General features: G+C 40.8%; 1 long non-coding RNA gene across 1 annotated transcript in view; it reads left to right on the top strand.

Annotated features, from left to right (window-relative positions):
- The window catches only part of LOC142827687 (uncharacterized), a 158,538-nt gene that overhangs the window by 106,745 nt on the left and 30,695 nt on the right, over nt 1–21,098 (top strand). The window contains exon 2 of the long non-coding RNA XR_012902398.1: nt 1,388–1,451. This is a non-coding gene — a long non-coding RNA (uncharacterized LOC142827687). The remainder of the gene's footprint in view (nt 1–1,387; nt 1,452–21,098) is intronic.

Raw genomic sequence — 21,098 nt, 5'->3', positions numbered from 1 at the left:
TAATAACCAACAAACCAACTAATGGAGGTACTAATTGTTCTTATCAGCCTCTTGTAAATTGAACAATCTATTCACTATTTTTTTTTTGCCTTTTTTCCGCCTCTTCCCCTCCCTCCTTCCTTATTTATTCTTGGATCTGGCCTTTTAATACTCCAGTCATCTGAAGAAGTGGTTTTTGCTTATGAAAGCTCATGATACAGTCTACAAGGTGCTACTAGACTATTCATTGTTTTTTAAGTTTTTCCAGTTACAGACTAAAGTCAGCTACCCCTCTTAAGATATCTTCTAGATGTTTGCAAGTGGATTCTTTAATTATTTGCTTTCTGGGCATAGATGTTAAACCGACTGCTCTGTATTTCCCTGAGTTGTCTTTATATCCCTTTGTCTAGATTTGCCCTTTTCTAGTCTACAGGAATCTCTACCATATTCCATGACTTTTCAAAAATAATAGATAATGACTTAGGTATCTACTCATTCAGCTCTTTTAGTAGTCTAGGATGAATTTCATCAGGCCCTGGTGATTTCGAGACATTTAACTTGTCTAGGTAATTTTTATAGTGTTCTTTCCCTATTTTAGCTTTGAACCTTATTTCATTTTCACTGGCATTCACTACGTTAGTCCTCCAATCGCCATCAAACTTCTAGGTAAAAACTGAAACAAGGTTATTAGACACCTCTGCCATTTCCATATTTTTATTCCTCCCAAATGAGCAACAGTTCTACCTTGTCCTTGATCTTCCTCTTGTTTCTAATGTTTTTGTAGCATAATTTCTTGTTATCATTTATGATTTTAGTTGGTTTGATCTCTTTTGTGCCTTGACCTTTTAAATTTTGCCCCTATATACTTGTGTTATTTGCTTATTTTCATCCTTTGTAATTTGACCAACTTTCTACTTTTTATAGGACTCCTTTTTGATTTTCAGGTCAGTTAAGATCTCCTGGTTAAACCAGGGTGGTCTCTTGTCATATTTCCTATCTTTCTTATGCAGTGGGATAGTTTGCCCTTTGTGCTTGTTGTGATGCCTCTTTGAAAAACTGCCAAATCTATTGAACTGGTTTTCCCATTAGACTTACTTCCCATGGGGTCTTACTTACCAGCTCTCGGAGTTTTCTAAAGTCTACCTTCTTGAAATTCATTGTCTTTATTTTGCTGTTCTCCCACCTACCATTCCTTAGAATCATGAGCTCTTATCATTTCATGATCACTTTCACTCAAGCTGCCTTTCTCTTTCAAATTCTTAGCCAGCTCTTTCCTATTTGTCAAAAGCAAATCTAGAATAGCCTCCTCATAGGAGTTTTCCTCACCTTCTGAAATAAAAAATTGCCTTCAATACATTCCAAGAACTTTTTGGATAATTTGTGCCCTGCTATGTTATTTTCCCAACAGATGTCTGAGAAGTTGAAGTCCCCCATCACTACAAAATTCTGTGCTTTTGGTAAACAAGACCTAGGTAAGTGTCAGTCTTTCCTTTCAATATATTCTTTCAAGGTTTTAGGGAGTGCATTGTTGCAGGATATGCCATCTTTTTATGAGATGTAAAACTCTGATCCTGATCACTTGTCTTTAAAAATCCCTGGCATTTTCAAAAAGAGGTAAGCACAGTTTTTTAGGTTACATTCTATTGTGGGTAATTACATTCTGCTTACCTAAAACCCTTCCAGCAGTTTCAATTAATTAAGTGTTCTTCTCTACCTGCCCTAGACTGCTGTGTAGCATAATTATGTGCTGATAAAAACAGATTGCATTTGATTTTAAGACAAGGTGATTTTGTGTGAGAGGGTCATTACTTCCCTCATATTATCTTCAAAAGTGAGTTATAACCCAAACCTTTAATTGAAGTCTGGTGGGCAACAGTAACTACTTTGCCCAGATGAAAAAGTTGTCAGAATCTTCTTTTGAACCAAGTGTTTGAAAGAGGGCTTGGATTCCTGGAAAACGAGAAATTGTTTCACATTCCCAAAAGGGAACAACATAAACAAATATTTATTACCTTGTATAAGTAAAGAATTTCATAAATATATAAACAAGAACATCTTTCCTGCTAATGTGAGTTTTTTGTAATTGTACTAATAGAATTCAGGCTGTGCAAGGAGCTAAACAAAGAAGCAAGTGTTTCAAGAGTATGAGCTTTATTACAATACTGTGCATAAAACAGTTACATTCTATAAATATTGAAAGCAAGTTGATATATTCATGTGCAGACATGTCCCAGAATATGGAAAGATAATAAAAATGAGCATAAGTCCAGCTACTTGAAGTGTGATTCTGCCCTGAAAATTGACTCTAGAGGGGTCACGATGGGTCTTAAAGAGGTATATATCAACTGTATAGTTCACAAATGTTTTTCATCTAATTGGCAGACCTGCAATCTACCATTGGCATCTTATAGTTCAGCAATGTTCTTCCTGGTTCACCCAATATTACTATAAGGTATACATTGTTGAGGCAGGCTGTCACTATATTATAGTGCAATGGAGGTCTGAACACCTAGAGATAGTTAGCAATGAGAACTCAGGGGTGGTGTTAGAAGAATGTGTGGAGGGGCTGTCGGTCTTCCCTGGGATCTGTGAGTGGTGCAGACAGAGCAGATCCTCACTTTTTGGAGAACCTAACCTGTTCTGGGCAGGAGGAGGGGACAGAGGATGGGGATATTACCTAGCACAGATTGGGGAGGGCAGGGCGCAGGTGGCTTCACATAGCCATACACTTGAAGGCAACTGCCTCCCCACCCCATGCGCCCACTGATGGAAGTGACTGGGGTGTAGCCTAAAAGTGAATATAGATATTGTATAGAGTTAGAGTTTCCCTGCACTGTTGTTCAAAGAGCCACATCCTCCGCTTGCCAGGCAGCACCTATGGGCCAGATGCAGCTCGTGGCTAACATTGATCCAGACCATAAGGCTTAGAGGCACTCCCCTCCCTGCATACTGGTGCCTCAATGGGAGGGGGAGGCAAGCCTTGGCACTCTACCACCCAATGACTGGAGCACCAGCACTGGCTCCACCCCCCTTAAGGGAGGGAGCCTCAAGCATCACAGCCTGCAGGCCCCCATACTACAATTAGGCAGCTTCAGCATTTTGGATACCAATAGAGGACTTTGTACTAGAAGGAGTACTCCATGCTGAGCCAGCCAGCCAGAAATGGATTTTAAAGTTTGTTGGGTTACAGGGGAGGTAGGGAAAGGGATGAATTTCTGTTTACCTGTTAACCTGACTGCAGAGCAGTAGAGTTCAAAGTACAGTAAAGGGAATAGGAGGGACAAAAGTCCCTCGCGGAGGTAAACGTTTTTTGTTGCTGAAACTGTTTTTTTTCCACCATGACTTTTGTCTCAATTCAATGTGAATGCTCTCTGGGTTTTGTTGCCAAAAAGAATTTTTTGGTGACAAATCTTGCCAGTGTAAACAAGCCCTAATTATATTGTTTTTACATAGCACACAGTTGCTTTTCCGGTCCTAACTTTACCCTACATTTAAAAATAACAATGTGTAAATAAACTCTCTGATGTCTGGGAAGATCAATATTGGGCTGTGTCCAGACTCAGGGGTTTTTTCGGGAAAAGTAGCCTTTTTCCGAAAAAACTTCCCCTGTGTCCAGACTCAAGCTGCGTTCTTTCGAAATTAAATCGAAAGAACGCGGCTTTTCTTTCGATGGCGGTAAACCTCATTTCACGAGGCAGAACGCCTTCTTTCGAAAGTTCCTCTTTCGAAAGAAGGCGTTCTTCAATGTAAATAGGGCTTCTTCGAAAGAGAGCATCCAGACTCACTGGATGCTTTCTTTCGAAAAAGCAAGCCGCTTTTTCGAAAGTTCAACGTGCAGTCTAGACGCTCTCTTTCAAAAGAGGCTCTTTCGAAAGTATCTTTCGAAAGAGCCTCTTTCGAAAGAGGCTTGCAGTCTAGACATAGCCCAAGAGAGAAGCAACTCTATGCTGTTTTCTTTTTTCTGCCCAGGATTTTGTAATGTCTTATGGTAGTAAATCCAAACACACCCGCAGGTATAGGATTTTTGCTCGTCTATTAGCAGAACACCAGCAATCTGCCCCAGGCTTTAACAACTATACTAACTTTCAGCAGCATAGATGTTCTCATTGCAGTTTAGTGGATTTAAAGGGACACATCATTAAAGATTTCTCAGACCATTATTTTCCTGCAAGGAAGGAGGGAAAAAAAGTAGAAGATACTTTTGCTCAGACAAGCAAGTAGATTAGGTATAGATGCAAGGAGGTGTAGGAGACAACCAATATTAGCATTTGTATTGGACCTAACTGGCTGGCAGGGCCCTGCAGTTGTTACAAAAAGGGTTGCCTATGGCAACATTTCTGTCACTGGCTCTTTCAATGCGCTTTTCAAGATGAGAGTGAGATTTCACATTGCTCAGTCTCGTTCATCTGTGATACAAAAAGGCAACATCGGGTTTAAAATTAATTTGAATATTAGTCTATCTAAACAAGAGGAACTGATCAGCCGTAAGCTTTTCATTGTGGCCATCTGACTGAGTAGCACAACACCACTAGGCATTGCTCAGGTTTTTAAGCTGCAGGAAGGATTTATTAATTGAGATTTCATGGCTTAGGAAAGGTTTTAATAAGGACACAGTTGTGGCAGTCATGCCATATTACTGGTTCTGAGGACCCCAGGGAAAACAGAGTCTAAGATAGCAGAGGATTTAATGGTAGCAGTACACTTGTCTTTTTTGGCAAGACAATCAGTAACTAGAGAGATATCTCTCAAAGGGGAGTTTTACCTGCTTTGCCACTCCAAACTATGGCTTTTGTGAACCCTGTTGGAAAACTGGCCCATTACTTTCCTCTGTCCAGAAACTAGGAGTTCATTCTGAAAGTCCTACATTTTGGAGAGATTCCTTCTCATCAGGCAAACCTCCCCACAGTGAATGTTTCATTCCAGAGCTGTCCCTTTACTGTTGGTAGGTGGGTTGTATTGCTCAGCTTCCCCAGCACTAGTTTATGGGGGAAATTGTCAGGAAATGGTCTGGTGAGTATTGATCTAGTTAGAATGGATAATAGGAATTAGGAGGCATTTCTCTGGCTTATTCTTTATTTCATCTGTAGCCTCTAGAGAATTTCCAATCTGGTGCAGCAGGGATCTTATTTCAGAACTTAGGAAGAGCTCATCCTGGAGTGCATACTTGGAGCTGTAATATAAGTGCCATTGCTGGGACATTATCTGGGGCACTCACAGAAACTTGGACAGTGCCTATCGGAGTCTCATTTTTGTAGTTAGTGCTTAATTTTTGTCATCACAGTAGCAACATATATACCCCAATAGGTGAATAAAAATGCCATACTTACGTTCCCACAAAATCTGCCAAAGTACTCAATCATTTCCTTCCACTCAGTCTTCATCTACTTAAACTATTGGTCTTAATTCAATACAGTGTACTCCTTATACCATGAGAAGCAGGGGCAGAGTGGCAGGGGGAGAAAGGCTGCAAAGGATTTCAGACACCTGACATGGGGAAATCTTCTTTTCTTATAAACTCTAATTCACGGTTACCACATACAAAGGCTAAGTCTGCACTGGCATTTAACAGCACTGTAACTTTCTGGCCCAAGGGTGCTGAAAAACACCCCTCCCCCCAGCATAGCAAGTTACAGTGCTATAAAGTGCCAGTGTGACTAAGCTACGTGTTGGGAGCAATGCTCCCAGCACTCTTAGCTACACCCCAGGTGGAGGTGATCTACATAGAACACTGGGAGCTGCAGCTGCACTTTAAACTTTTAAGTGTAGACAAAGCCAAAGTAAAAAAGGAACCAAGATCACTTAAATGAAACTCTAATCTACAATATACCTTCAACTGCTGCTCCCCTAAGAACTCCAAAACCCATCGGATGATCTTTTATAAAGAGTTGAAGACAGCTGATGTTTTTAATACAATGAAATTTAAAAGATAAAAGTATTTCTCAAAAAATGATTTCACCTAACTTATCATTTTTAACTTCTAATACCTTTTACATAACATAAATAATCAATCTGTGTTTTCCTGGATGCACATGTGTAACTTCCAGTAAACCCCTAAGTGGTATCAATGTATTGTCTTCAGAAGTTGGCTCTTGTACAGGCAGTCCCCGGGTTACATGGATCCGACTTACATCGGATCCCTACTTACAAACGGGGTGAGGCAACCCCGCACTAGCTGCTTCACCCCAGCAGACCAGGGAGACACGGAGCGGCTTTTCTCAGCAGACACCTGAGCTTGAGAATAAAGGACTGAGGGAAGTGAGGTGTGGGAGAATAAAACTGAGCTCTGGAGAAATGTTTGGCTAGAGTTTCCCCTACAATATGTACCAGTTCCGACTTACATACAAATTCAACTTAAGAACAAACCTACAGTCCCTATCTTGTACGTAACCCGGGGACTGCCTGTACTGTGTTTTCTCTCTAAAGTTCTCTTTCCAAAGGAGCCTTGGGTTTACATACTTAGCACCTTGAGATTGAAAGCATGGCTATGGCCAGGTCTCCACCAGAGGAGAAAGTTGACCAAACAGATGCAATGCCAGCTACGTGAATAGTGTAGCTGGAGTCGATGTACTGTAGGTCGAATTTCTGCAGCCTCCCCACTGCAGGAGATTGACAGGAGAAACTCTCATTGTAACCCACTGGAGTGCTGGAATCAATGGGGTGTGATTAGCAGTTGAGTTAGTGGGTCCTTATTAAACCTGCTAAATTGAACCCTAGGAGATCAATCTCTGCAGCCTCAATCTCCCAGTAGATGGAGACAAGCCCTATGCCTTATAGGATTCATGTGATAAATCCAAGGAAGGTTGATTAGTGAGACAATGCCCCGTCACTCAACAAATTTATACATTTGTGAATTACTTCATACATTTACCTATTTGCTTATCTTCCCACTACTGATAGGTTTCTCTCATAACATATGCTGCCCCTAGATATCTAGGTTTAAGTATTGCTACTTTCATCACTTACTGGTTTACTATTGAACTACAGTTCTCACAGGAAGTTCAAATGAGAATAACAGAAAACCTACACATATATTTTTTTCCTCTACATGGAATTGAGGTTACCATCATCTCCCTGGCTTATCCATAAAGCTCTACATTACGATTGTGATCTGTCACCTGAAGAAGTGGGTTGTGCCCATGAAAGCTCATGATACTATCTATATTGTTTTATTAGTCTTTAAGGTGTTACAGGGTCACTTGTTGTTTTTAAAGCTTTTTTTTTAAGTTGGACTAGCACGGCTACTCCTCTGAGACTGTTCTTTGTAGATCATCATCAATAGCTAGCTACTTTGTGGAATGGTCTGAAACAAGGTGCTTGCCCTTAATAGCACTCTGAATAGACAAAAAAAGCTCATCTGTATGCAAGGGATTAGCATTCTATGCATTGAGGGCCACATGCAAGCACAGAAAGAATAAACCAACACTAAACTCAGCAAGAGTCCTTCCCAGAGTGCAGTGTTTTTGGTGGGTCCTACTAGTAGGCTCCCTTAGGACCATATCTTGGTATCTACCTGCATTGGTATAACATTTTATCTGAAAAATATCTTAAGAATCTTTACATATTTAAACTATTCCTTGTTTCAATATGCAGAATTCTGGTTTTTTGACCCTGGTCTGAGTAAATTTTCCTTGCTACCAACAAATTCAGTCTTTGCTGGTTTCGTGGATCACAAAATCAAGTTAAAACTGTAACTGTGACATTCACTTGCTTTCATTCCCTTTTGCTACATTTTTCAATATATGTAATGTTTGTGAGGAGGGGGAAGCACAATGCAAATGTTCTGATGACTGATAGTGGAAAAGCACTTGGTTAGGAATGAGTTTTTAGTGCAATGCAATGGAGAGATAGTATGATCTGCCCATTAGACCAAAGAGCAGGTTTTCAAGCCTGTAGACAATTCAGTAATTAATACACTAGGATGACAATACCTAGCATTCTCAAGATACTTTTTATCTATAGATCTCAAATTGTTTTACAAAGGAGATGAGTGTCCTTTACTCCTTTTACAGATGGAGAAATGAAATGACTTTGCCCAAGGTCACCCAGCAGGCCAGGACAGAGCCTCTCTCTTGAGTGCCAATCTGGTGCCCTAGCCACTGGGTAACACTTCCACCATATCACCTAACTTCTGAGCTTTAGTTTACTGAGCTTTAGTTTACTGATCTGAAAAATATGTTTTGTAAGATGTACTATATGGACCAGATACACATGTTCTGAGGTTTTAATTTGTAAAAATAGCCTATAATAGAAGGTATAGTGTAGGTGCTATAGTAGGGAAAGAGAAAACTGTGTTATTTTAGGATGGGGGGTAAGGAGCTTTCAGCATGTGGGCCAGAAACAGTTTGCCAGGTTTAGCCCCCGGTGGGCTGTGAGATGATTTGTTTACCTCAGCCTCTTGCAGCTTCCAGTGCCCATAGTTCACCATTCCTGGCCAATGGGAGCTGCAGAATGTGGTGGTCCGTGCCACACCACTTTCCACAGCTCTCATTGTCCAGGATCAGCAAACTGTGGCCACTGAGAGCTGTGAGCAGTTGTGCCTATAGACGCTCAGGTAAACAAAGGGTATAGCGGTTTGCCAGGAGCTGAACCTGGAGAACCGTGTCTGGTCAGCCCGCCAAAGGTTTCTCCCAACCTTCCCTCATTTTAGGAAAATAACAAGGCATTATTCCACGTGTATAAATAGCAGTATCCCACCCAAAGGGGTTTTTAGAGAGTGACCAATCACAGCCATTGGGATGTAAGCTGTGAGTCCACCTTTCTTCTGCTATTTGTTACTTATAGGAGAGTGCAGTTCTGCTGATGTCATGAGCATCGATTCAAGATAAATCCACTTGAAGTGACACATTCACTTTGTCTTTTGTTCCTCAGCTCCTCTGCTGATGTAGAAAATATATTGAAGAACTTGGTTCAATGATCTTTTCTTTTCTTTTCTTTTCTTTTCTTTTCTTTTCTTTTCTTTTCTTTTCTTTTCTTTTCTTTTCTTTTCGTGAAATTGCAGACATCAATGATTTCCCTCAGCATCAGAAACTTTTTGTGCAAACTTTTAGAATCTCAATTTATTTAACAAGTCCTAAGCCCTGGACTATCTTGTTTACAGTGCAATTAGACTCCAACCATTGGCTTATGCCAACTGACTTGTGGTTGCTGGGATTGGGCTGTGTAGCTCTTTAATTGTGGGGCAGACAGTTCAGGCCAGGGCTGCAGCCTGGGCTCTGGAATCCTCCCAGCTCCCAGCGTCCTAGAGCTGGGCTCCAGCTTAGGCCCTGATGTCTACCATATAATTAAATATTTCTGCCACCTATCCCCTGCAGCCTATGTCAGCTGTCATGAGCAAGACTCGGGTTTGTGATTACTGTATAAACATACCTTTAAGGGTACATCTAGACATTGGTGCTATTTTGGGATACCTCCGGTATCCTGAAAAAGTGTTTTCCGCATCTTAACAGCATGCCTGTTATTTCAAAATGCAATTGAAATAACAGTCTTGCTATTCCGACATCCCAGTAAATCTCATTTCACGAGGATTAAGGGATTTATTGGAATAGTTTGAAATAAGCTACGCAACGAGCATAGCTCTAATTGCAGAGCTTATTTTGAGCTATCGCCACAGTGTAGACACACCCTTAGGCTAGGTCTACACTGCAACACTATTTTGGGATACCGGAGTATCTCGAAATAGCTATTCTGCGTCTTCACACCAAATCCATTATTTTGGGCTTGCTATTCTGATATCCCTGAAAACATCATTCCATGAGGAAGAAGAGAAGTTTTGGAATAGCGGGTTATTTTGAAATTTGGGGCTGTGCAGACGGTGCCAAATTATGAAATTAGCGATTGTAAAATAAGATCAAAATAAGATATGCAATATGTGTAGCTCCAATTGTGCATCTTATTTTGAACTACAGTGCATTGTAGATGAAGCTTTAGTCTCCTATGGTAAACAAACAACATTCCATTGCTCCTGATAAAATTTCTTACTCCAGCTCCTGCATTAGCATTTTTTAGAACTAAAGTTAAAACAGAAGGCATCAAGGATGATATGTGCATGAACCTACTGATACATAATAACCTCGGATGTTATTACTTATTAGTCACATTTAGGACAGATCAGAATAGAATGGATGTGTTCCTTCTTATAGACACATATAGTTATCACAATGCCATATTTTATGAATTGCATTAAAATAATAAGCAGAACCTAGTGATCTGCTGCCAACATTTTAACAAGGGATTCTTCCAAGATCTCTTCCCATAGCCTTTGACAAAACATACCTATTATGGGGTATAGGTTCTTACAGAGAGGAATGGGGATTTATTCCCACTGTACATAATAATATTTTCTCCCAAATGTCATTGCAAAGAAGAGAGGCAACATCGCTTAACAAACTCATAGCATTAATGTAATCATGACATTGAGACACTACTCAACATCAATAATTGTAGGAGCATGGGGGAGTGTGAAGACTTTGTGATAGGTTCTGGACATACACTCTACTGGGAAATGTATTTTTCAATACCTAGTATCTGATGCAATCTGCCACACTGCAAAGGTGAAGTTTTAAGACCCCAGGTACACTGTATTAAAGTCCATGAGAAGGGTGACTAATATTCAACAGACGCAGGGAAATCACTTCATTGCTCACCAGGGGTTTGTCCATAGGGTTTGCACTCAAACCCCACTTCTGCGTCCCCAAAAGCCCACTAGCACAGAATAAATTTAAACTTCCCTTCAACACAACTCTATGCAAAGCTTTGCACCCTTTTAAACCTCTTCATTTAAGAGAAGAGCTCTTCCAAATGATGCTTCTGCACTGAACAGCGGCTTTGGTATGTTTGGCTGTAGGCACCGCAAAGCAGGCTGTGCAGTAAAATGCTACTTCTAAGAGCCACACACAGCACTGTGCCACACTTCCAAAAGGGCCCTCTGGTACTGAGCACACACAGAGCTAGGCTGAGTACTGTGAAACACATAACATGTAAATCTACTGCCAGCCCTTCCTTCTGTTGAAGAATATTTAATGAGGGGTGCTGGCACTTCTAGCACATCACTGGCAGAACGTGACTTTATCAGTGACATCAGATTGGTAAGGCACTTAATAGGCCTGATTTTCAAAAGAGCTGAGTACATGCAGCTGTCAATGAAGTCAGCACACTTGAAAACCCTGTTATTGTGTGTTTGTAAGGGAGTAACAATATTGCTGTTTAATCATTACTTTTCCTGCAGCTACATCTCTCTAATATAAAACACACGCTTATAATGGTATGGCAGATGCATTTTCTTTCTTTCTACTTATCTGGTATCTACTTAGCTGGTACAATCATTGATTATGGGCTTACTGGCCTAGGAGGGAAAAATTTCACCTTTGCCCTTTTCACTTGGAGGTAATTTTCCTGTAAAGTATGCTTCTACTTTGCAAAGTGGCTTCATAATCATAACACCATGGGTGTCCCACTAATATGGAAATAATTGACTCCATAAAACATTTGCTAAGTTCACAAGTGAAAACTTTTGCCTACCAGCCCTGTAAGCAGCCTGGGATCTGAAAGTCATACTCTTTTTTTTTTTTTTTTTTTTTTAATCTTTTGTACACTGTGGACAGTAATGAAGCTTTGGCAGGCCAGATGCTGCCCTCATTAAAGCCTGACACATCTATCATCTTCAAAAGATTCCCTTGGTTCTATCTGCACAACCCTGCTGAAGGCAGCAGAGCAACTGAGGACAAATAGCCATGCAAATGGAATATAATTAAGTGTTCTGGTGATGATGCTGAGGCCAAAAAAGAATCCAGCTCTCGGTGGTTCTACAGAGCTGACAGCAGTAGAGGACAGGAATCTCACTTCTTTCCCTCAACACGACTCTGTGCTGCTGGTAAGAAAATGGGTGTTCCATAGCCCCCTTGTGGGCAGAGATCTGCAATATGTCTCTTAAAATATAGATAGAAACTCTAACATAATTTTTTCTGAAGTTTAAGATAATTAACTATTACTTGTTTAAAAAAATTTAAATAACCAGATACTCCTCCCTTCCTCTTCCCACAACTTGCAACAGGAAACAATTAAACACAGGATGCTCCTTGGTATAGGATTACCCCTGAATATTGAGGAAGGTGGGGTTATCAGCATGCCCCAGGGGATAACTGACTTCACAGCGACAAGACAAGAGCATACATCTTCCACAGCAGCAGCAGAACTCCATCTTGTTGCTGCCGCTGCTTCATTTTCAGCATCATTTCTCTGAGTAATGCAGCTACTTGCTGGTTCCATTGTTGCTCCCTGATAATGGCAGATGTGTTGTAACATCTGTGTGTATGCAGTACAGTAGTGTCTATGTTGGCCCCAGGATAGAGGATATTAGGGTAGAGGAGGTGATATCTCCTTTGGACCAACTTCTCTCAGTGAGCGAGATAGGCATTCGAGCCAGGCATTCGAGCCACACAGAGCTCTTCTTCAGGTGGTCCCACGCTGTGTATAGTTGATGGTTGCATAGGGCAGCTGTTCCCACACAGTGAAACCCCAACACCACTGAGCCTCAATATCTGGACATGCAACTGACACCTTGTTGTAATTTCTGAGAGTAAAACATGTTTGAAGTGCCTTCAGGTGAAGGACCTTCCTGCAACTTGGGTATCCCCTCCCTCTTCACTTACCCTTTCTTCCTCGCTGCTGCTCACCAGATGTTGCATTCATTTATCTTTTTTGTATGGAAGAGCTAGGGATTTAAAAACCTCTGCTGGTTCTTACTTCCTGACAACCAAATATGACCCTACTCTATATAGAAAATGGCCAGATTGAGGAGTTCTTTTCTGGTTCTTGTATTTATTACAGTGTTTTCATGAAGAAATTGGTACTGATACATATTGTAGGAATGATGTCTATTTTAGGAAGGATGCATGAGAGAGTTTGGAATTTTCAAAATCAAGTAGAAAAGCAATAAACGTGCTTCTAGTCTCTGGTTCAATAAAGCACTTAACCATATGCTTAACGTTAAATGAATATCTAAGCCTGCATGACGTGTTTTGCTGAATTAGAGTATTAAGGGGCAAACTGTATCTCCATCTCTTGCCTGGAAATGCTTTAAAAAACAGTGATTGCAAGCAAAAACTGTCTTCCATACATACATTTTTTTGCCCAGCCTATAATCATAAATCTTGCTGACTGCATTATAGGGGTCATATAATATGTTCAGAGAGATGAACTGCTTTTGAACTTTTTCTCCAACACATTAGGCACAAACTGTCTTCAGTGTCAGGCAGGCCTTTTTTTTTCTCTTTCAACCTATTTTTCCCCTCAAAACATACTTTTGCAGACACTGCACAGTGCATTAGTCTCTGCTAATGTTTTAGAACCTATTTGGTGATATCTCCAAATAGTGATTGATTGAAGTAAGAAATTGATCAGCACTTGCAATATGTCTTTTTGAGGGGAAAAAATCCTTTTCAGGAACACTGCAGTGACATCGAGAAACTGGTGGAGTTTATTACTTTGTTCCAACAGAAGTTCTTTTTTTTTCTTGCTTCTCTGTACAGAGGGAGATTTATTTTAACCTTCTTGGCTGGTAGAGATTGAGAGTGGCATGAGTAGGTTATTCTTCTGGGCCCACAGGCGCTCTCAATTCAGTTCATCAAGCCTAGACACTGAAGACAGGCAATGACAATGAAAATCCCACTTTCTCTTTTTTTAATGGCTCTTTTTCATCTTCCTGGCCTGAAATTTTTCATCAACCTTCCTGAAATTAAGGTTACTTCAGCACTTCTGTTCTAATCCCTTATTTTCAGTCACTCATAATATTGTGTAATGTTCATCTTTCAAGATTTGATCACCACATGCATATGATATGTAGGTTTCAACATTTGAGCCCAAATGGTTTGACGTGGGAGTATATACTGTGTGTGTGTGGGGGGGGGGCACTTCCCCATTATTTAAAATAAAGAAATCTTGCAACATTTTTTGAAAAGATCTAGAGAAATGGCTGGTTGCGGAAGGATTTTTGACGGTGACATAGTCCTCACTGAGAGCTGTTAGCTACCATTTTAAATCACTTTGGATATGACTTAGATCAATGCTTTAGAAACTTACCCCACCCATGTGCATCACAAGCCGTGTACTCTTAAGCACAATGTCTGGCACAGATATTGACTGAAGAGAGATGTAGGACAAAGGATTATCTAAGAACACGTAAAATAAACACAGTCTTGACGCTGCTTCTAGCTTAGCTATATCATCTCTGCACCTGGTTTATGTGCATGTCTGTGAGATGCAGCAGGAAGGTGGTACTTCAAAGTGTCCTGCTGTGCTTGTGGCAATGTCAGGCTTCCTTTCTAGGACATCCTGGAGATGCAGGCTTCCCATGGCTGTTTTGGCCTGGAGGAAGGATGCACCGTGCTTGCATGGGGAGAGATTGGCATGGCCACTAATCAATATATCAAATAATTGATCTTCCAACATTTCTCTAGTTTCCAGAGCAGACCAGCATCTGCATACCCTCATCACTTCCTTTGAAAATTTCCCTGCATGGGATTTGTTCAAGATCACACATGAAGCTTGTGTTAGAGTTGGATATAGAAACCAAATCTCTGATATGATAGACCTAGGGCTTACATCCCTGCATAACTGTGATGCTCATAAAAATTGTTTCAGATGGACAGCTTCTAATTGGTTTCTAAGCACATATTTGCACAATTATGTGTCCGTGTATTTCATTGTTCAGTGCATGTTGTTCATTCACCTTTGTGCATACATAACCCATGGGTCAGTGTGTGCTTTGCATCCCTCTCTGTGCTCAATCGGCAGACGATAAAACTGCTACAGCTTCCAGCTATAGAACTAAGTCATTTAGCTCAAGCTGTAAGAAGCTAACGTTTAACCTCAAGGAATTTTAGGTTCAGTCCCCATAGATCATCAGGTTCATGGCTCTTATACAAACAGCATTGCATCTTTGCTTCGTAACAATATGCAGCTGCCTCGATCTGAGCTTAAATACCAAGCCAGTAACTAATTGCACTCCCTCAATTTGAAGTATTTAGTACATGTAATTGAAAGTAATACTGAGTTGTTCTGAATATACACCTCAGATGATTCTGCACTCTGTCTTTCTATAGAGTTGAATATAGAAACCATTAAATCCTTCCTCCTTCCCTCCTCCATTTAATTTGCTTTTAAGTGTTATAGTGGATGACACTTTCACAGCTCTTATGAGGACTTTGATGTTTATATGTTAAGGTATTCTGCAAATTAATGCACTACACCACTTTTGTAAGTATGAGTCAAATTTAGCAAACAAGTCATTAAAGTAATTTGTAACTGATGACAAGCCAAAGCATATTTTCCCATGGATTCTGTAGAGGTAGGCTGGATTCTTCTCTAAAAGAACTATAGCTTTTCATTTAATTACAGTGATACTTATTGTGAACTGGAGGGCTATTTTACCCCCACTGAAGCATTTGATTCTCAAATTTCAGCATGGATATACATATCAAATCTCTGTAGGTAGCTGAAGCAACCCACTCAAGTCCCCAAGACAGCTTTTCAGATGCTCAGCACCCATTAGTTGCTTCCATTGAAAACTTGGATTTTAGCATCACAAAAGGGCTTTCAGCATACAAATGTGATTTTCTTAAAAGCCTAAATGGGGACGGAGGTCTTTTGACAATAAACTGTCCTACTCACCCCAAACAGGACATTGTGTATCAAAAGATTTGGGGTTGGATTTTCAGAAGTGTTCGATATTGATCTAATTCTGGTCCCTTTGAAGTTAATGCAGATTGTACCACTGACTTCAATGGGAGAAGTATAAGGCTATGTCTATGTCTAGGCTTGATGATGAAAGTGCTGTCACCAGGCAAAAATCACCAAAAGTGAAAACCAGGCAATAGAGGTTTTCCTGCCTCCTATTGTCCACATTTCATGGCCACATTGCTAGCATCCTACCAACAGATAAGAGCAAAGCAATGTGGATAAGCATTCCATAGGGCAGTGTTGTGGAAAGGCAGAGCTGATCACTGCACTTCTTGGGATTCCCTTGTAGTTCTGTGAGCTCTTGGCGCTAAGCGGAACAGCAATCGCTCCAGCCCTCCCGCTGCAGCAGCAAGCTATTTGCCGCTGTGTTCCTAAGGCAGGGCAGAAGAAGAGCATTGTGATGATTTGTTCTTCGATTGTTCCCCAAATGGAGCAGCTCTCTCAGCTGTCAGACACTTGCTGCAGCTATGAAAGGGGAGGGGTGCATGCCTGCAGGGCAGCAGAGATCACAAAACACTGAGCACAGTCATCAGGGCAGGCACTGCAGGAAACGGGAGGAAGCCAGTTCTCTCAACAAAACAAACAGTAGACTCCACACTGGATCTTTGTCAACAATAAACGGAAGGGAAAAGACAAAATATGCCAGTATAGACAAAGCCGAAGATCAACACTGAATGTGTTTTAAAATCCTCTCATACATTGCAAGTTGCACTAGTGTGAGATCTTTAAAAGCATTCAGCACCTAGCAGCTTTCATTAAAAACAATATGAAGTACTTTGGAAAATCTATTTAAACGGTAGTGTTCTATACTTGTATCCAGACTATCTGGTGCTATGGAATGTGAGAACATTTCTAATTTGAAGGGCATCCTGCAAGTAGCATCCTGGTGCTGCAGAAATATTGTTAGTGATTCAACATGTGGCATTCTTCCCACTGATTCAATACTGACCCAGTGCTGCAGCAAGGCAGTAGAAGAGAGGACACTGTACACCTAAAGGCACACTTCTTCAGGATGAGATATAAAGCCCCCCAAACTCTAGAGGTCTTAAGCTCTTTTAAAAAAATTATTTAGGAGCATAAATGTTCACAACATTTTACAGAATGCATAGTTTGGAATTGTCTCTGTCCATAACAGCTTACTCTCCATTTTGGGTAGATACCTTATAAAAAATACCCTGGGGAAGTATGGACTGTTTGCTAGATAATATTGACATTACAAAAGCTACACAGCAAAAACATTGCCATATATGACTTCCAAAAGTTAAAAGTATGGGGACTGTCAGTTAAACAGATGAGAAAAATCAGATATTTGAAGAATAAACTTAAAATGATCTAGCAGATGTCACTTTTATACAAAGACCAGTATTGGTTATTGGTTAAATATCTGATCAGGTAGGGAGCCTCTAGACACTACTGGAATACAAATAATAGGGACAATTTTAAAAGTATCAATGGGCTAGAGAATAAAAACTAACATTGAGATCAAGATCCAAATCTTTTCATTCTGAGGGTAATGATCAAGGGGCCTTGCAATAGATTTTAATGGAGTCATGATTTCACTCCAAAGCATGGAGAGTCAGCTTCAAATGCAAATTAAAAAGTGTTTCCAGATTGAGGTCCAAAGCTCACATGCAATACGAATTTAGTTACAACATAAGGAACGCTTGTGGAGCTCTTGTAAGCCATTTGCTTTCTATTTTCCACAAAAACTATATTACTGATAGAAGCATGTGCATTAGGGAAAGCAGTACATTTTCCTTACATTACCAGTCTAGCAGTTTCACCTCATGTCTTTGGGGAACCAACCACTACTTTGGGGAACCAATCACTACTTTTTGCAGATGTCAGTTTGAGCTGAAATTAGGTCCAAGCATGTTGCCTGAATAAATCCACAATGAATTGCAAAAAAGACATTGCTCCAGTCACACTTCCATAAGTCATGACTTCCTGGATGTCTGTTGATTCTATAATCACTGTAACGTATTTTGATGTGTCTCAAATCAAAATGGTTGATCATGGTTAAGGGGCAACATTGGAAGCAATGAAGCATAGAATGGTTAACTGATAGGAGATTGTCAAACATTGCTCCAGACTATGTAAGTTCTCCTCCTATCTCTCCATTGCTGCTGCTTCAAATGCTGGTCAAAATATTAGGTATTTGGACAGGTTCAAGGCAAACAATCTGAGTGAGACAAAGGGAGGCGTATGTGGCAATATATGTATGGGTGTATAGATTATAAAAAAGATTGATCTTATTGTCATTATCCCATTTTGTCCTTTATTTTTTACATCAGGAAGGGGGGCTAGGGAGGGGTAAGTGGAAGGAGGTGAGGGAGGAATGGAGCATGAGCCCCCAATTGGGAGGACTGGGGTGGCTCTGCGGGCTCCTCGGGGTGGAAGCTCTCCTGCAGTGCCTCCTGGATCCTGACAGCCCCCCGATTGGCCTCCCCAGATGGCAGCCTGCAGCAAATGCAGCTGGGCTGATGGCCGAGTGCTGTAATGTGCCGAGTGTGGGCACTCAGGGCACTCCAAGACAGGACTGCTTTGCTGTCCCTCAGGGTATGTCTACACTACCACCCTAGTTCGAACTAAGGTGGTAATGTAGTCAACCGGAGTTGCAAATGAAGCCCGGAATTTTAATTTCCCGGGCTTCATTTGCATCTTGCCGGGCGCCGCCATTTTTAAATATCCGCTAGTTCGGACTCCATGCCGCGCGGCTACACGCCAGCTTTGTCCTTATATTTACTCTGCTGACACCATTATTGGACCTAGCCATGCCAGTTACAAGATCAAGACCACATATTCCTGTTCATCCAGAAATATAATTTATGCCATTGTGTGCCTTAAGTGTCTGTCTGCTATGTACATTGGACAGACTTCTCAGACACTTCGCCAAAGAATCAATGCACACAAAACAGACATAAGACTCTCTCACAGAGAGAAAGCTGTTGCCTGCCATTTCAGCCAGATTGATTATTCTCTTAATGACCTTAAAACATGCATATTGCTTCAAAGAGATTTTAACTCCAGTCTTCAACGAGAAGCTTCAGAATTGTCATTCATGCTTAAATTTGACACTTTATGTATGGGTTTAAACAAAGATTCTAATGATCTCACCCATTACAAAGATTAGGGAAACCTGTCTTGGACTAATTTTAAGGCTTCCCTGCAGCGTAGACGTGTTATTTCGAAATAAGCTATTTCAGAGTATTTCTTCCCGGAATAGCTTATTTTGAAATAAGCATGCAGTGTAGACATACCCCTCAGTGAATTCCTCACTATCTGTCATAAAAAACCCCATGTGGTTAAAGACACTAACAGCTTGCTTGATAGCATGGGAAAGCTATACATATGGATTCAAGAAGAATCCATCATCTGTGGGTTCTTTGGGTTCTAATCAGATAGAATAACTGAACAAGAAGACTGAGATCCCCAGAGTTAATTTGGATAGCTCTGCAAAGACTTTTATGTAACCGGCAGATTGCTACATCTCTGCTATCATTTTGGACTTACAAACTTTGACTCAACTGTTATTATATTTTATCTGCTTTAGCATTTCAATAGTTCTTTCTTCTTAACTAATAAACCTGTAGTTAGTTTACAATAGAACTGGCTGCCAGTATTGTCTTTGGTATAAGTTCTGGAGTATCAGTTGATCTGGGGGTCCCATGGTACTGAGAGAAGCGTGATATGGTGAGACATTAATTTCAGTTTGTTCAGGTGGCAAGATCGATTGGAAAGCCCAACGGGACTGTCTGTGACTCCCTGGTAGGACAGATATAGTGATCTAAGAGTCCACACTTGTTATGGGCTTAATAAAATCTAATTGTAAAATATACCACCATTTTGGGGTATCTGCCTTGTTTTCTCAGCATCTGGCCTACGACTGGCCCTCACACTTGTGTTCCTCTCAGACAGCATGACAATCAGCATGGTCAAGATAGGACTCACATGCCACAGGTCAATTGGGCTTAAAGATTATAATGGCTTAAAGATAATAATTTAACACTATTAAAAGTTTTGGTATTGTGAGTTATAGGAATTAAAGATGAGTTACAATGGGTGACTCACAGTCATATCAAGGTCTTGAGAGAAAAGACCATGAGCATTTCTGTTTGCAAAGAGACTTATACTTTAAGAAGAAATCTTTACATCAAGAACTGAGAGTTTTGCTCATGGACTTTGATAGGGTCTGAGCATCCCAGTGCCCCAGATGTTGCAAAAGCAGAAATTGCTTGGCACCTGGAAGTCTAGGAATAACATAAGTATGAAGGAATGGTGGCAGGGTAGTGAGTCAGAGAAACTGAGGCTGAGGAAAGATGCCCACCAAAGAGGTAAAGAACATATGACAGTGTGACATTCATCAACTACTGAAAATTCAGGCTCAGCTTTCTCTTGCTCTGTATTACAGGCAGTCCCCGGGTTACATGGATCCGACTTACATCGGATCCCTACTTACAAACGGGGTGAGGCAACCCCGCACTAGCTGCTTCCCCCCAGCAGACCAGGGAGACGCGAAGCTAGCGCCCCCCCTCTCCTCCCCTCCAACAGACCAGGGAGACGCGGAGCGGCTTTTCTCAGCACACACCTGAGCTTGAGAATAAAGGACTGAGGGAAGTGAGGTGTGGGAGAATAAAACTGAACTCTGGAGAAATGTTTGGCTAGAGTTTCCCCTACAACATGTACCAGTTCCGACTTACATACAAATTCAACTTAAGAACAAACCTACAGTCCCTATCTTGTACGTAACCCGGGGACTGCCTGTAATTAGAAAAGTCCATCAGTTCAAGGGAAATTTCTTTTAGTCAAGATTTATAAAAACATGAAGAAAATTTGAGTTATGAAAGCCCTACGATATCTGTTTTAGCCTGTTTCTTTCATTGCTAGTTTTTCTTTTTATAGAATTCTTCGAAATGGAAGCATAAAAACTGTTTGCCAATCATTGCGTCCTGCAATCTTCTCAGGAAGGCCAGATTAGTTCAGTGTCAGACCCTGAGAAACACTTCAATCAAACCTTCATAATGGTTCAGTACCTGTAAAGTGATGGACTTTTGCCTTCCTTTCTTATAGCCAGGATTTGGATACAATTTGGAATGTAAGAGAGGGCACAAAATAGGCTTTGATGGGGAGCTAAAAAAGCACACCACAAAATAGACCTTTTTGCTTGCTTGTTCCTTTTAAACACTGAGGCTAAGTCTACACTGCCCCCTCTTGTGCAAAAAATATGCAAATGAGGCAAAGCATAGAATATCTCCATGCCTCATTTGCATAATTAATGAGGCTCTGTTTTTGCACAAGAGGCTTTTGCACAAGAGCCGTTCTTCCTGAAAAAAAGAAGAACGGCTCTTGTGCAAGAGGGGTTTTTTGCACAAAAACAGAGCCTC

This window comes from Pelodiscus sinensis, chromosome 3 (genome assembly GCF_049634645.1).
Source record: "Pelodiscus sinensis isolate JC-2024 chromosome 3, ASM4963464v1, whole genome shotgun sequence".
NCBI lineage: Eukaryota > Metazoa > Chordata > Testudines > Trionychidae > Pelodiscus > Pelodiscus sinensis.
The sequence above is the reverse complement of the archived record's forward strand: the minus strand, read 5'-3'. Positions and strand labels throughout refer to the sequence as shown.